Source organism: Cotesia typhae, unplaced genomic scaffold (assembly GCF_013202065.1).
Source record: "Cotesia typhae breed Kobodo isofemale line unplaced genomic scaffold, CoteBio_Ctyphae contig_4, whole genome shotgun sequence".
NCBI lineage: Eukaryota > Metazoa > Arthropoda > Insecta > Hymenoptera > Braconidae > Cotesia > Cotesia typhae.
Genome location: NW_027423748.1, coordinates 5,661,362 through 5,677,977, shown reverse-complemented (window position 1 = coordinate 5,677,977; position 16,616 = coordinate 5,661,362). Strand labels below are relative to the sequence as shown.

Below are 16,616 nucleotides of genomic sequence, written 5' to 3'. Positions count from 1 at the left end.
TATTCCGGCGGCTGAATAACAGAAGGGTTGAGGGTTGAATTCACCCTCCGACCCTTGATTTACCCTCGCATTTCTGCTTCTCTGTATCCCTGGTCCGTCTTCTTCATTCATCCATCCTCCGTTCACTTTCCATGTCTATATCTATATCTATGTCTAAGTACACAATACTTTAACGTACTCCCTCTTGAGACACGTTAATTAAACTAATTTTATCGATTTGATAATTCCAATTAATTGGATTCCATTTAACACATTAATTAGTGTCTGAAGAAATTTGATAACGCACGACACAACTTTAGTTTTACTCTCTCTATCCCATTTCCCTCTTTTAATATCCTTTATATTTCGAAGCTGAACTCGACTCATTTAAAATCGAGACTGATGAGTAAGCAAAAAGCAGCGAGTGTTAGCTATTACCACCCTCTTCAAATCGAGACAAAAGCACCACATTACACGGAGACAACCACGGAATATCAATGTCAAGATCCCCGAAATGAGGGAGCGATGGCTGCGACAACGAGGGCGAGCCAATTTGCATTACTTTTATTTTTTTACTTATTCTTTCATAAATTATCGCTCCTCGATAACAATATCTAATATTTTTTCTCTTATTTTTATTCCCATTAAATTTATTCCAATAAAAAGTTACTACTAAAATCAATGCTGAGGTATAATAAAAATTATTCCAAGTATTTTGGACTCTGTAAAGAATAAATTACTTAAAATTAATATTACGATGAAAAGTTATCGAAACATTTTTGGCTCAATATTTTGAATTATAAAAAAATTTCAATGCTAATTGCTATATAAAATTTTAAGTCATTTCGATTCACAAAACATTAATTGTTTATAATGAATTACCATAGAATAATCAATAACGAATAACTGCACTGATAAAAAATTTAACTTCACTCAAGAGCAAGACTCTTGGACCAAGAACACCAAAATTTTCTTCAAAATGATTTCTTGAGCCAAGAGGAAAAGTTTTTAAGCCAAGAGGAAAAATTCTCGAGTCAAAAAAATTTTCTTTGTTTGAGAATTTTTTTTCTTGCTTCAAGAAATTCATTTTCTTCAAAACGGTGTTCTTAATTCAAGATTTCTGCTCTTGAGCTGTTACATTTTTTATCAGTATGTATTTCGAAAACAAAGTTTTAAATAAAATTCCAAAAATTAAAAAAAAAAAAAGTCAAATTTTTTTTTATAAATCGATATTTTTTACGTATTACCGTATGATTCAATTTTTGATATATGAATTCAAATTTTATTAAATAAAAAAATGTCATTGATTTTTTCAATAGTATAATAATCGGATAGTTAAAATTGGAATTCTAGTTGAAATAAATACAACAGAAATACATTATTTTTTTAATTACTGTTCGAGGAAATTGAAATTTTTGGTAAATAATATCATACTCTTTAATTTGTTCTTAAGATTCGGAGTTTATTTAATTAATAATGAAAAAATTTGTCCAAAAAAATTAATTACAACTTCATAGTTCAGAAAAAATTGTGATTTGAAGTTCAAAATTTCAGTCATGAACGTTTTAGTGTTAAAAATTTTTATTTCAAATTTTTACCTGAAATTAATTTATATTGTGTATCATTGTAAATATTCAAATTAAAAAAATTAATTTTATGAAACTAATAAAAAGATGATAATAAGAAGAATGTGAAATAAATGTAATTTAAATCTTAAAAGACGTGAATAAAAATAAAATAAAGATCCGTCATTAAACATGTCTTCAATTATAAAACATGAGATTTTAATTCAAGAGTCACTTATTCGTAACTGGCAAGAGACATTATTGTTACCCTAACGATGAATACGAGTTGAATTTAAAGTTGCTTACAATGGTACCGTGTAGTTGAATGTCAGTATACACCAATGAAAAACAGTGTAAGGAAATAAAGTAACATTAAATGTACAAAGGGGGTGCATGAATTTAATTTAATACTTTATAAAAGAGGGAAGTTTCAATGTATAAGTGAGTTGAATAAGCGAAATTCGATAAGATTACCAGACAAATAAATGTCGTATGTTATTTATCGTTACGTTAATGCTCCGCTGCACCTTAGAGCGCTTTCAATGTGCTACTAATTCAATCCTGTTTATAAATGCGTACGTGACCCCATTTATCACAGTTTATTGCGACTTTGAAAGATAATCAACAATCGGTGTGATTCTGTTAAAAACTGGATTAAATATTTATTGTATTATCGAATTTGTCAATGTAAAGAAATGAAATCTTCGTAACACTAATACTCCTCGTTATAAAAAGAGTGTGCAGTATACAAATAGTCCAAGTAAACCACAGCACGGAAGCAGTTTCAATTGAATTCTGATAGACGGGAGAACATTCGGGCGTAGAATCTATCGATAATTGAAAATTAAGCTCCGCGGCCAGGCGAGAAGCAAAACAAAACGAATTGGTTGCAATGTTAGAGGGTTGTCAAATGAAATTCAATATTCCTGGCAACGATACTGTACACCGTTCTGCATGGCATATAATATAAATCACCAAAAAATATCCTGACCGGGGGATTACACTGACGAGTCGTTAAAATAACGATACTTTATGTATTTGTATTCTGGGGATGGGAAAAAAAAAAAAACAAATCGTGTTTTACGATATGCATTTATGGCAGCTAATATTTAAATTTTGGAAAAATGGTCGAGAAGTCGATAGTAAAAATTTAATCAAAGAGAAATGGGAAAATCAACCTTCAAAATTGGGACTATAAATGGACTATAAAAATTACATAACATGTCGTATTTAATAAAAATTGGTTAAGTATAGTTGATTGAACTATAAAATCCAAAGTCAGATCCCAAGAAAAATAAAAAAAATGACTTTGATTTTAGATACGCCCTCTGTGAAAAAATAAAGCTGAATTGATAACTAAAAAAAATGGATCGATAAAAAATAAATTTTAAAAAAAACCAAAAAAATGGGAATTGGCGTGAAATAAACAAAAAAGTATGATTTATAAAAACTGAAAAGCAGAACTAAAAATGAACAATTATTTGATTTATAAATAACCAATATTATTTATTATCCGATTATATTAATTTTTTCTTCCACAACTTTGAACCTCGCTCTCCCCTAAAGCTGCAAAAAGTAATCGGTGAAAATAGCCGCTGTTATGAAAATAATTAAGCTTTCCCCTTTCTGTACCCATAACAGAATGAAAGAAAAACTTTACCCTATTAATATCGGATTTCTTATTGAAAAAGGCAAAACGTCGAGTAAGAGATAAAAAAGCCGAGGAAGCAGTCAATTAGTCGATCTCTCGATTCTGTAGCAATTTCACGAGCGTCTGAATATAAGAATGTCTCTAAGGAATTCATCACTCCCTTTAGACTCGAGTACACCAAACAAGTATTGAAAGATGAATTTTTTCCCTGGTGCTGTACCAGCAAATAAGAATAAGAGCCTCCAGTCTATTCATCATTTCTCATGGCGAGAAAAGCGTCATGGGACCTCTAAAAAATTAAATTTTATCACACCACTGAGCTGAAGAGTATCTAAAAAGTGTAAAAGAAAGGTAAGTGAGCAAGATAATGCACAGGAGAGTTGCCAAGAGAAAGATGAATGGTGAGCATAAAAGTGTATAATAAATAAGCTTGGGATTACGGTGGATATCCACTAAAGAAGAGAAAATACATGCATGAGAATGTACATCCGGGTAAGAAAAGGGAAATTGTTCGTTCAATCTCTTACCAGCCCTTAAACCTTACATCCTCATACGTTTCAAGTTTTCTGTTTAAATCTACGTATATTTCGATTGAATATAATTGTTTAAATGTTTACTAAAATTTTTAAAAATCTGAAATTGAAGTAATTCATACTTTAAATATTTTTCAGTATTTTTCTTATTCACTGAACTGAACTCTAGCTGTTATTACAATACGCATGTGCATAGGGAACAATTTTTTTGTGTAATAAAAAAGAAACTACCAGTTTAGTTTCTCATTAATTACAATTAACCAACACCAAGCTGGAATTGAGATACTAAATTTTGTACAGACAATTAAGAAAAATGATGTAAATAATGAATGTTTGTGAAGTGATTGTGTTTCCAAGCTAAGAGCACTTTTTATTGCTCGACGGGTAAAACTCAGTTCATTTTAATAATTTTCTTATTTCTATTACTTTGAAATAATTTTTGAAGTTCATTAAATTTATTATCTTTATTGAGTTATTTGTACAACAATACAAAAATTATGTTAGTTCAGTGTACTAATAAGAGTATAAAAATGTAAATAATTGTAAAGAAGAGAATAATTTGTTTTCGATTGTAGAGCGCTCTTTATTGTGAATCGTTGAATAACTCGTACTCAAAATTGAAATTATAAATTAAATAAAATTAAAAAAATTAATTGTAATTTATTTTGTGATAACGATAATTATGGTTGGTAATTTAACTGCGGTCGAGGTGACAAATGCAAGTAGTTATAAGTTTTGAGGATATGATATAAAGCACCAAATTTGTCATTATTCACCACAAGTTTAGTATTGTTACTCCAAATGTATCATCTATTTATCAGAAATAAGAGATAAATTTTAGCTAAGTTAAAAATAATTTGAATTAACTGTGATATTAAGATGTAATTTATGTACTTGTCATATAGAATAATTTCATAAACGATAATTTATGAACAATTAATAAATTCTTTTGTTAGTGATCCAAAAATTGGCACTCAAAATTTTCCATATTTAAAAACCAAATTTTTATTAGTGATGAAAAATTTTTAAAAGTGTGTAGTATTTTTTTGAGTACCTCAACACCCTTTACATCCATTGCAATCCAGTATCAAGTCAACTCAACAGCTCGTGTATAGATGAGGTATGAATTTCGTCTGATAGCTTGTAGGTTCTTTAGGCCGGAAACTCGTCGTTTAACAGAGGGAGATAAGTTTACAATGAAAAGAAAAAAAAAAAATTGAATACGATGTTACCTTGGATCTAAGAAAGGAAATGAAGAAAAAGTGAAAAAAATATGGTGATGTAGCGAGAAGGAGCTTTCTTGGGTCTAGAGAATTAAAGCGAGTGAGTTACAAGGGGTGTAAAAAACCAGATGCCTCCAAATCTTTCTCTCTCTCTCTCTCTTCTTTAGCTGCTCTTTCATGCTTGCTATTTCGCAATTTCGCGTGGCTTCTCTCGAGAGCTACGCACGGTATTAATGGGAACATAACAATAAGTAGTGATGTAGGGAAGTCGGAAAGAGAAGCAAGGAGAAAAAGGGGAAGAAAAAAAAGAAGAAGAGGTAAAGCTCTTCTGTGAAGTCTACTGTGCCTACCGTAAACTCTACACCCATTTTTACTTATGATGGCTTTTTGCATTTTTACGGCACCACCTTTAGCTCTCAAGGGTTCTTCCAAAGATTCAAGATCTCTTTGACCTCTGATTATGATGCTGATGGCGGCAATAGGAAGGCTCTATTGATTTTATTGAGACCAGGAATAGAATTTTTTATTATTTACTTTTATTTTTGATGTTAATGAGGCTTTTAAATCCGCAAGACTGGCTCTAATGTTTTTTTAATTTATGCGCTCCAAGTCATTATTTCTCTTCTAATTGCTTCTTTAGTAATCAGTAATTAGGGTTGTTTCTTGGATATTTATGGATTGAGAGACTGTAATAAGGTTAGAGACTGTAATTAGGTTGACCTAATACATCTCAGTTGTTTCTATGATTTAATTTAATCATGTAGTTGGTAGGGAGTGGTATCCACGCCAAATCGGATAGTTTGTAAAACTTTTATTTTCGATTTCCTCAAATTTTTTTTACATTCTTTAGCACCTATCAAAAAATTCTTTATGACAAATTTTGAGGTGCATTTTCATCAACTGTCAGAAAGATATCGAATTTTTAAGAATCTTGCTGATTTTAATCATAACTTCTTTAAAAATTTTCTAATCTGAATTTTTTTCCACAAAATCTCCTTTTTTTTAAGGGCTCTTTATAAAAAAAATGCAAGAAAAGTTGTTTGAAATACATACATATGAGAGTCTTGAGTTTCAGCCTCAAATACTTTTTTTTCAAAGAGAGTAAATATTTTAATTTTTTTTAACACAAACTACACACAAGTAAGAGAATACAGAAACTTTTTCACGGGTATATCTTGATTCTAAAATGAGATTTTGTGGTTGAGTTTAGTACGCTTAAAAAAGTCTTGACCTAAACTTATGCTAATTCATTTTTTTACAGGATTTTTGATGATAGTCAATTACTTACGTCATATTTTTGGAGCAGTTCAAAAATCAAATTCTTCTAAATAATTTTCTTGATTCAAGATTGCTCCTGTTGAATCAACTTTTTTATCAATATAAGCTGGCTTCGTCATATTTTTTAATAAATTAATAGAAATTGATTTTATCATAGCAATATTATTTTTTAATTTACTTCAAAAGTACCTAAATTATTTACCAAAATAAACCAAAATTACCATAATTATGTAAGTAACGATAAAAAAAAAAAAATTATAAAATCCCTGAGCCAAAATTTTCTCTGAATTACAATTCGTAATTACCGACAATTGCAGCGTCACTTGTTGTTGTGAGTTACTTCTACATTAATTAATTTTAATGAATAGCATATATTTAACTAACTAATATAGCTACTGCTTTCTATAGTTACAAATTTAACATTCATATTCTTTGATAAACGCTTGGCAGTGTAGATTTATTTCCGTAGCATTTGTTACAGCATGATCCATATCACAATATTAGTGTAAACTGTTCTATAAATATTTTTAAAATGGCTTCTTATTACTTCTTTCCTTCATTATTTTCCTCCAAAAATTGTAAAAATATTTCTTAATGTGAACTGTAAAAATTATTATGAATTATACATTACAATAAAATTTTATCCGAAAAATTTTTAGATGCTAATTTTCATGGTTTTAAAGCTTGAAAGCTTTTCTGAATTATTGCGAGTGTTCTTATCTTAAAAATTAACATATTTATTTTACGATTCATAAAAATATCAGTCTTTAGAAATAAACTTATGAAATTTTCCACACATACTTAACTATAACATATGCTAGATAAAATTTGTATTTTATAGACAATCCAACTCTACAGAATATTTAAAAAGTTAATATAATCCGTAAATGAAGATATAAAATTTAAATCTAATGGTTATAAATTTATTTTCTCAAGTTACATAAAAGTCAGATAAAAATATATTTTCTTTACGTTTACTGGGAAATGTTCCAACAATACCTTTCGTGATTTATGCATTATTTTGATATCCTTTGTTTTCAAACGAGCTTTCACGTTCTGTGTAATCGAATCCGTCGAAAGATAAATTTACAGTTGAATTGTTTGTGTAGAATTGTAATGGGATATTTTTGAGAAATTCTAACTGTGGTTTTTTTTTAATTTTTTTTTCGTTTTACTTTACTTTTATTGGCAGCAGATTTTTTTAGGCTTTATTCACTTCACTATCAGATTGTCGAGTATTAAAATTAAATGATACATCCTAAATCATAATATAAAAGAAATCCGATAATAATAAAAATGAGTTTAATCAAAAAGTTTACTTTGGTGGCGAACCGAAGATAAGCTGCACCGAGTCATAAATAAAAACAATACAAACTCACATTGGCTTATGTTATATTCTGTTCGAACGAACACGAATAATGCCACCAGGATTTTCTTAGTCTATATGAACAAAGCTGCAAGGATCGGTGTAATGGTGAAATACTGTTCCAATCTCTATGAAATGAAGATAAGACACAAAAAATTTACGATATTTCATCGATTGAAAAATCTGTATTATAAGAGAATTATTCTCTTTATGATATACTACAAAAAAATAAATTTTTTTTTTTTTTTAATATCTTGTCTATAGACAATAGTCAGTTATAAAAATCGATACCATTCATTCATACTTTTTTGCGTTGAATTGAATAATAACAATATTATTTTCCATTCAAAGAATCGTTGTGAGGTAATTTAAAAAAAGTATCCTATCTAACACTTTTAGGTGTACATTTAACATTTATTCTGTTAAATCAACACAAAAAAGTGTTAAGTATTTAACATAAAAATTTTTAACACAAAAATTTTTTGACGCATTGACGCAAAATTTTTTATTGTATAATTATTAATGTTTTAATGTTAATTATTATTAAAGTACGTTTTTTTTTAATATTAACAAAAAGTGATAACATTTACAATAAACAAAAATAAAATTAAACTTTATAAAAATGGAACAATTAGCCCTTATTTCACTACAGTCAAACAGTTTCAGTCTACTTAAAAATAATTCAATACTTTGTAGTTTAGTTTGAACATCTTCATTAAGTGAGACCAAAAATGTCATTTAAGTCTAGTACTCGGAAATAAAATTTTACTAGAGTGAATTAAAAAAAAAACAATGAGAAAAATCAAAATAGTATCGAAAAGTAACGGTAAATAAATTTTTTTATGTAGATAGTAAAATTCTAAAGCTATATAATTCAAATACGAAATAAATAAAATTGTTAATTGTATTCTGATTTTTTTTTCAATCAACAATTGAAACAAAATGTTTAAATTTAAATTAATTAAATAATAAATATTTACTAAAAGTGTGTTAACTTTGTTAAGCACGAATTTTTGTACTTTTCAATTTTTCAACATTTTAAATAAATTTCCATTCCTATGATGTATTCTGTCGACTCAACAATCAGCATTAAATATAACAAAAATTTTCTTTCCACTCATAATTTTATCATGAAACTATAACAAAAACCCTTTGTTACAATCAGAAGATTTTACTTTTTTTCTCTTTTCAGAAACAAAACTTAAAAATAAAAGACTAAAAAATAAAGAGATGCTCAAATGAAATCTCTTATTTTAAGGAATAAAATTTAAATTGAGGAGAGTAGGGACAAATCTATCCATTTGTTATTTAATTGAAGTAAAAAAGTTTATATAGTGAATAATGAGAGTTAACTTTACAATAATAGGACTCGGGAGGAAATTAAAGCTCACAATAAAATGAAAAAACAAAAGAGGGAAAAAATATTGGAAAGTCCATTGAAAACTGTTCAATGGCAAGTAGAAATTTTATTTCACTCGAATTTCAGCCAACTATTTTCCCCTACAAATGTACGCTTTTCACATAACATGTTTTTTTTTCATTTTAGTTACCCTTGAGAACAAAATAAATACCGAAAAAATATATATATACAAAAAAATTCGAGTATCACTATTGCAAAAGTGCGGAAGCATGTTCGAATTCAAGTACGAATCCTGTTTAGTTGGACGATTGGGTTTGTTCGTTCGGTTACTGCTTCTTGACGAAAACTACCCCTTTTCATTTCCAAAGCACATCAAATATATACATATATACGTATGTATATATAGCAGTAAATAGTTTTGGGTATGAGTGCGGGATCCCGCAGAGCAGCCGCAAACAAGGTGCAAGGGTGGAGGGCAATTTTGGTCTTGCTCAGCATTTCCAACCGATCGAAGTGAGTCTACATCTCCACCAGCTACTCGTCCCTTACATCTATATCTATATCTATGTAGTTTGACTAGTACCTAACGACCAACCACAATACTTGCAACCAGATGCTTTGCTTTCTATACACAATCATCTATGTCCAACCCGCATCCAAATCCACCCAAAAATTATCCGCTTCTTACGTAATTGGTCTTTGATTAACAGCAAAGTTGGAGAAACCAATTCAAGATCGGTCATACTAAGTATTTATTAATGCTGAAGCAACTTAATGTCATGTACAATAAGAACTTTTAGCTGGTATCTGCAAAAACACTTTAGATTTGACCAGATTGTTAGATAGAGACAATTTCAAGATCTTATCAGTTGTTTTTCCGTGAGAAAATTTTCTGATAAGACCAATTTTCATGTAAAGCCTGATATATGGCCTAATCGGTTCATATATAGGTTCATCTAATTATATTTAGTCATATTAGTCTGTATATTAATTTAATAAATTAATTATTATTATTATTAAATATAGTAGTGTAAAAAAGTTGCAGAATTTCTCCAGTGATTTTACCGAAAGTCCTGAGGAATTCATATTGGAATGAATCCCGAAAAATTCTGAATTAACACTGGATAAAATCGTGGAAACTTATCTTATCCAAAAGTTATAGAAACAATTCTAGTAGAAAATTTAATAAAAATTTGATATATGTACTTAATAAAAATTTTTTTTTCTCCAGACTTTCAACTTAAAAAACTTGGTTGTTCAATTGGACTGTTAATTGTTTCCAGTACACAATTAATAACAGTATGATTTTATGCAAAACTTTTGAAAGAATATTAACAATTTTTTTTTATCAATGACAATTGAAAACTTGTACAATTAGCATGAATATTTATAACAAAAATTCGCATAAATCTAAAGGAAGTTTAAATTAACAGGACTTTTGAGCAGTAGGTTAATTGTTTATCGAGTCGAGTAGTTAAACTTTTTAATTAGGGGTACAAAGTTAATACTACTGATATTTCTTGATGCTTAAGCTTTCAAAAAGTTAATAAATATATGAAAAGCTTCTACCATATTCTGTGGAACAACTCTAAGTACCTACAAACGAGCATAATTACATTCTAACTCAAAGTCTGTTGAAATACTTAAAGCATAAGGAAATTGGCCTTCATTCATAACCATATATTTTATATACGCTTTATAAAAAAGCGTAAAATTTTGTTTTTCATCTCAAAATGCGACATTATAATACACGACCATATTTCTGAGAAAAAAAGTTGATCTCGAATCTTTTTTATAGCTTGATATTATCAAAAATGAGAGCCAATTTGTTACTTGTCATCGATTGTTTTCACTTCTACGGTAATATTATCGCCAGCTGCATTGTATCATACACCGTTTCTCATTCATCAAAGTAGAACCCAATTATTTGGCTGAAGCTCAAAAATTTTCTACTATACACCACTTCGAGAAAGAGTAATGATCATTGAGTACGACGTATATATTGAACTTGAACATAAAAGTGCAGTTTGTGTTTATTGATTTATAGAGATTTAATGAAGATTCTAGATAGAAACAATGACGTTATTTGTCATTTGAACGATTATTCTTTTACCATAACTGTGTACCGCCTGCGGCACTCGCCCAAAATTTTCGCACAGCAAAATGTCACCCATTTCTCTCCTTGATTAATCGACTTCACTGTTAAATGTATTGTTTTCCCAGTTAAACTCTATTATTTAGACGAAAAAAAAATATATTTCAATGCTTTTTTTATTTTTGTTATACATTTTAGAATACGCCGCAGTCAGGCATTATTTAAAATTGATTAAAAGTTTTTTGTGTTCAATTAAAAATTCAAAACTGAATGAGTATTTTTCTAGTTAGTTAATCAATGAAATACAAACAGCTTATTGAATTACTATACTGATAAAAAAAAATATCTTCGTTCAAGAAAAATATTCTTGCTCCAAGAAAATTATTTTGATGAGAACTATAGTTGTCTTATTTCAAGAAACTCTTGTCTCGATTTCATGTTTCTTGGAGTGAGAGATCTAATCACTCTGATCGATAATATTTTCACTTGGTTCAAAAATATATTATCTGCGATCGAATGGAAAGAAATTCGATGTAAGTCCTCCGAACTTACATTTAAGAAATTGATATAATTTTAAAGGAATATATAATCTTTTTAAAGACACTTTTAAACTTTGATCATTTGAAGTTATTGGTCAAATTCTTTTAAGATGCTTTTTCTTTAATTGATATTGGAAAAGACGAAGCATTAATCTGTCATCGTCTAAACTATGTCTGCACTAAAAAAAAAAATATGTATAGATATATTTAGCCATCTCAGGCTATATATAAAAATACTTTAAAATGTAAAAATTTTTTATCGAAAAGTATAAACACTTATAAACAAAAGTTTTAATTTTAAATTCCTAAAGATAATAGTTATCTTAGATGTTTCGAAAATGTTGCTACTCAGAAATAACTAAATTAATTCCTTTCTCGCAAGAATCTCAAGAACTTGCTCCGCAATTTTGCCTTTGGATTATTGATATAGCACTGTTGCAATACAAACAAAAATCATAATTGATAATAAAATCGCAAGAGATAGATGAAAGCATACTTTAAAAAGTGATTGCGAAGCTCTCAAAAAATGTATTTAGTAAAACCATTGTTACTGTTATTGTTGTTGTTGTTGTTGTTGTTGAGGATCGCAATCCTCCAGAGACTCACTATGTAATCAAAAAATATTTATCAAATAATAAAGTACATGAGATAAAATGAGAGCAATGTTGAATGTTGTTAATGCAGACTGAAAAGTAATAAAAAGTTTTTTATAATACAACGAATGTCGAAGAGAACAGAGATGAAAATCCAATATCAATGAAATATTTTAACAAAAGTGATTGAATATTTTCACAAGTTTTATCGATAAATATAGATATAAATCTTGCATACTTAAATAAATAAAATTATATTTTTAGAATGATCAAACGGAGAAGTATTCAAGCGCTGAAGGGCGTAAAGCACTATAGGGATATGAAAAATATAAATATTACTGTAAAATCTCGATATTTTATATATTTTCAATCTATAAGTTGGTTTCTCGGATATTGGTGAAGCTCACCGGGTGGTAACTGTCCGTACGAGTAATTTTAATATGAGAATTCACTTCAACATTTGGCTGAAGGGACGTTTCCAAACGTCAGAGCTCTATATGCTGTTGGGGCGGGTGAAAAACCGGATGCCACCACGTCGAGACATGCCAAAAGATGAGGGTGAAAAAAACTCTTGGCTATCGAATTCCGTTTGTAAGCTATTGCGAACCGTACTTTAACAACCAACAACTGAATTTTCATAACATAAACTATTTTAAATCCCAACAAACACTCAACAAATATAAATAACAGTTCACTTTTATTGACAATCAATATCTATTGTTGGGACTTGTTGTGTTTGCTCGATCGGTGAATCTCACGAGATATTGCTGTAATAATTGTTTTCAGATAGATTTTTCATGTATACATTTATAAACAAAGATTTCCAGAGGATCTAGTTCGAGTAATTTTAAATCCTAGTGGCAGTCGGACTTTTAAACACTGATTTATTTTATATTTTTTCTCTTAATACTCCATTTTTTATCAGACGACTTAAAAGATATTTGATAGAAAATATCCTCAAATGATTAAGAGATTAATATCAAAATTTATCGATAGTTTTCTGTTGGTCATTAAAAATAGACGACAATAATTCTTAAATTTCTTCAAATTTGCCTAATAGGACAAAAATTTGTGCTTTTATTCGATGAAAATTAAAAAAAAAAATATATTGATAAAAAATAAAAAAAAGTTTAGAAAATCCAAAAGTGCTTTCCTCATAATCTCATTTTTCATAATAAAATTGATTAAAATAAAATAAAATTAATTAGTGGATTTTCAATTTGATAGCCTGACGTCCACGGAATGATTAAAAAAAAATTTTTTTTTATTTATTTAAAAAGCAAAATGTCTTTTAAAAATGTCATAATTGTTAAAACTAGTGTTTTTTCATCACATTTATGTGTAAATATTGTTTTACAAGTGCGATAGAAAATAAATAGAGACAATTTTAGTTCAAGAAATCGCTTGATTTTTGTAAGGCGAGTGTAGAGCATAACCTCATTTGCTTCGCTTATAAGGCGTGCAATAAAAAATAAAGTTTGGAAAATCCAAAAGTGCACGCCTCATAATCTCATATTTCACAATAAAATTGATTAAAGTAAAATATAAAAAATTCTTCACGCCATTTGCGTGTGCAGTTTAAAAAAAAAATATATTATTTTTTTTAAATATAAAGACACTTATTCCTCTTGTGGCTCCATCTAGAGAGAAAAAAAAATCTAGTGATGTTGCAGGTTATAACTAATCGGTATCTAGGTATTTTATATGTTTAGCCAGTACTGCTTAGCGTCTGTATATAATTCAACAATAATAAAAAAATAAACAATAATTATTTATTTTTCGTTATTTAGTTCCTGAATTCTATATGTTTCTGTAAATACAAAAAAGTCTGGTATGTCACAGTTAGCAAAAAAAACATTTTTTTTTTTATTTTTTTTATATTTTATTATTATTATTAAATTTCGTATATACTCGTTATACACAGAAGTACCAAAAAAAAAAAAAAAAAAAAAAAATGAACTGCTTTATTTCATTTTAACTGGATTAAGTGGCGGCATCGTTTTCACGTGAGAAAAATAAAAAAAAGAAAAAGAAAAGAAAAAAAAGTTCGTTTTCTGTACGTGTATGTGATAGTGAATTTTTTAAAAAGTCAATTTAAAGAAAAAAAAATACGTGAGCTAGAGTACTGAAATGAAATACGGACCCAGTTCATCGCAATCTTGAACTAATAAAAAAAACCCGGTCTCGAAATATCAATTCGTTCGGGAGTAATCGTTGGTACATCCTAAATGGGGTGACATCCGGACGTCCACGTAAAATTTTTTTTGAAACATTTTTTTTTTTCAAAATAACAACAAGAAATGATTTTAGAAAGTAAAAGATGGCTTAACTTAAGTGTTTTCTCGGTGTACATCTACTTAAATTATTGTATAAGTGTAATATGGTTGAGATAGAGGCATTTAAAGATCGCAAAATTGCTTGATATTGACGAGTCGAGTGTAAAGCACAACCTCACGCGCTTCGCGCTATGAGGCGTGCAAAAGAAAAATCAGGTTGTTTACTTAAAATATTGAAAGATGCAATAATACCAAAAACAAAAACAGAACTAATTCTGTAGTTACTGTGTTTTAAAATGGGATTTTGAAATATCTTAAAAAAGTCGAGCTCATATTTTGTTAAGATTTTTTTTAGAAACTTAGAACCTTCATTCTGTTTTTAAGCGACGTGATGTAAATCATTCACCCTCCAAATCCAAAAATAAACATCAGTAATCGTTTAATTAAATTGAACAAATGCTGATATAAAAGTGTCAGTCTAATTAATTTATATCCAATTAAACACACAATCGGTTGATGCAATAGACATAAACATAGACAGATCCCCAAATTTCTTTGTCCTGGTCCCCACAGTAGAGCCCCGGAGCCTTCAATGTCCGGTGAACACCCTAGACCGATTGTCATTCATGATTACGGTTTGGAGGCTGTTTGCATTGAGGAACCCATCAACCCTTAATCGCATTCCTTCGCGCCTAGGAGATTACACACTCTATGTGCTATACATATTGATTATCCTCTTTTTATAGCACACCTCCTTTCGTCTCTTTCCATCCCTCTGCGTTTTCTATCGTCCAAAGGTCCCTAGAGACAGTCTCCTGAGTTCGCGTCAGACAGTAAGCAAGAAGGATGATTCTCGAGGCGACGATGCAAAAAACAAAGAACTGAGCGCTAGCAGAAGCACAACTACTACAGAATACTTCTACCATCGTGTTATATGTCTACTATATGGACAATACATACTAGTACACCGAGTAAGGAAAAATTTGAATAAGAATTATTATACCCGCAGGTTATCTGCCCACTAGCTCATCACGTTTTTGCGCACGTGATACTCTGTAAAGTATAAAACAGAAGTTAATATATAATGTGAACAAAATATTAAATTGCACCTTGCATCTTGGGGCTTCCAGTTTTCCATCACGAAAGCACTTTTTTATTAAATTATTTTTGTAAACTATAAATAAATTTCATAGACACATTTATAATAATTGATACAAAAAAAAAATAACGAACATTTGTCTAGTTAGTTCAAACAAACATATTATACAGATTGAAGATAAAAATAAAAAATGACATGAAAATTATTGGAACTTATTTATAAGGAGTTTTATTGCTTTCATCAACTGATATTTAATCAACTCAAATAAAAATTAGGAGTATTTTAATAGACCTGGTATTGTTAATGTCATTTATAACCGACAATAATGTCAACGATTTCTCAGGAAATTCAGTCGATGAGAACATGTAATTCATTATCTTTTTTTAATAACATTTTTACCATAAGATTTTGAACGTACACTCCTTGTGCTACTAAACGCTGATTAAAAAAAAAAAGAAAATTGCAAAAATTATTCTGTTTGTATGTTTAATGTAATAGACGTAAAATGTAGTGTAAAAATTTCACTTGGTGTTACATAAGCTTTGTTACTTGTGGTGTCAACTGAGTTGATTTGAAATTTGCCCCGATCAATGACAAAATTTGCACCTAATATCGAACGCAAAATTTTTTATTGTGCAATGTGACGTTTACGGTTGTGACTATAATAATCGATAATAACAATTAAGCCCAATCATGTAAATTCTCAAAATAATCGTAGCTTCCAAGAGATAATGGAAATTATTTTTTATGTTAATTTTGTTTAAATTTCACTTTAGCTTAATTTTAAATCTAAATAATTAAGACCAATTAATATTCGGTGCTCATAGTGGTTCAGCCCTAAAATACCGACTGCTATACAGAATAAGACAGACCTTTTTCGCATCAAAAGTTTAAGGAGTATATTTATGAAACGAGGGTTGGAAAAGGGTTAACACTAAATATTGTTGTAAAAAATCAAATTTAGGGGTCCTGTGCTCGGTGATGTTTTCTGACCTACCCCGAATAAATTTGCGTAACTTTTGAACCCTTGTAGCTGAAGTTGTTGTGCTGAAGGGGTGA

General features: G+C 29.0%; 1 protein-coding gene across 2 annotated transcripts in view; it reads right to left on the bottom strand.

Annotated features, from left to right (window-relative positions):
* Nucleotides 1-16,616, bottom strand: part of Irsp53 (Insulin receptor substrate 53 kDa) — a 140,265-nt gene that overhangs the window by 48,139 nt on the left and 75,510 nt on the right. The window lies entirely within an intron of this gene.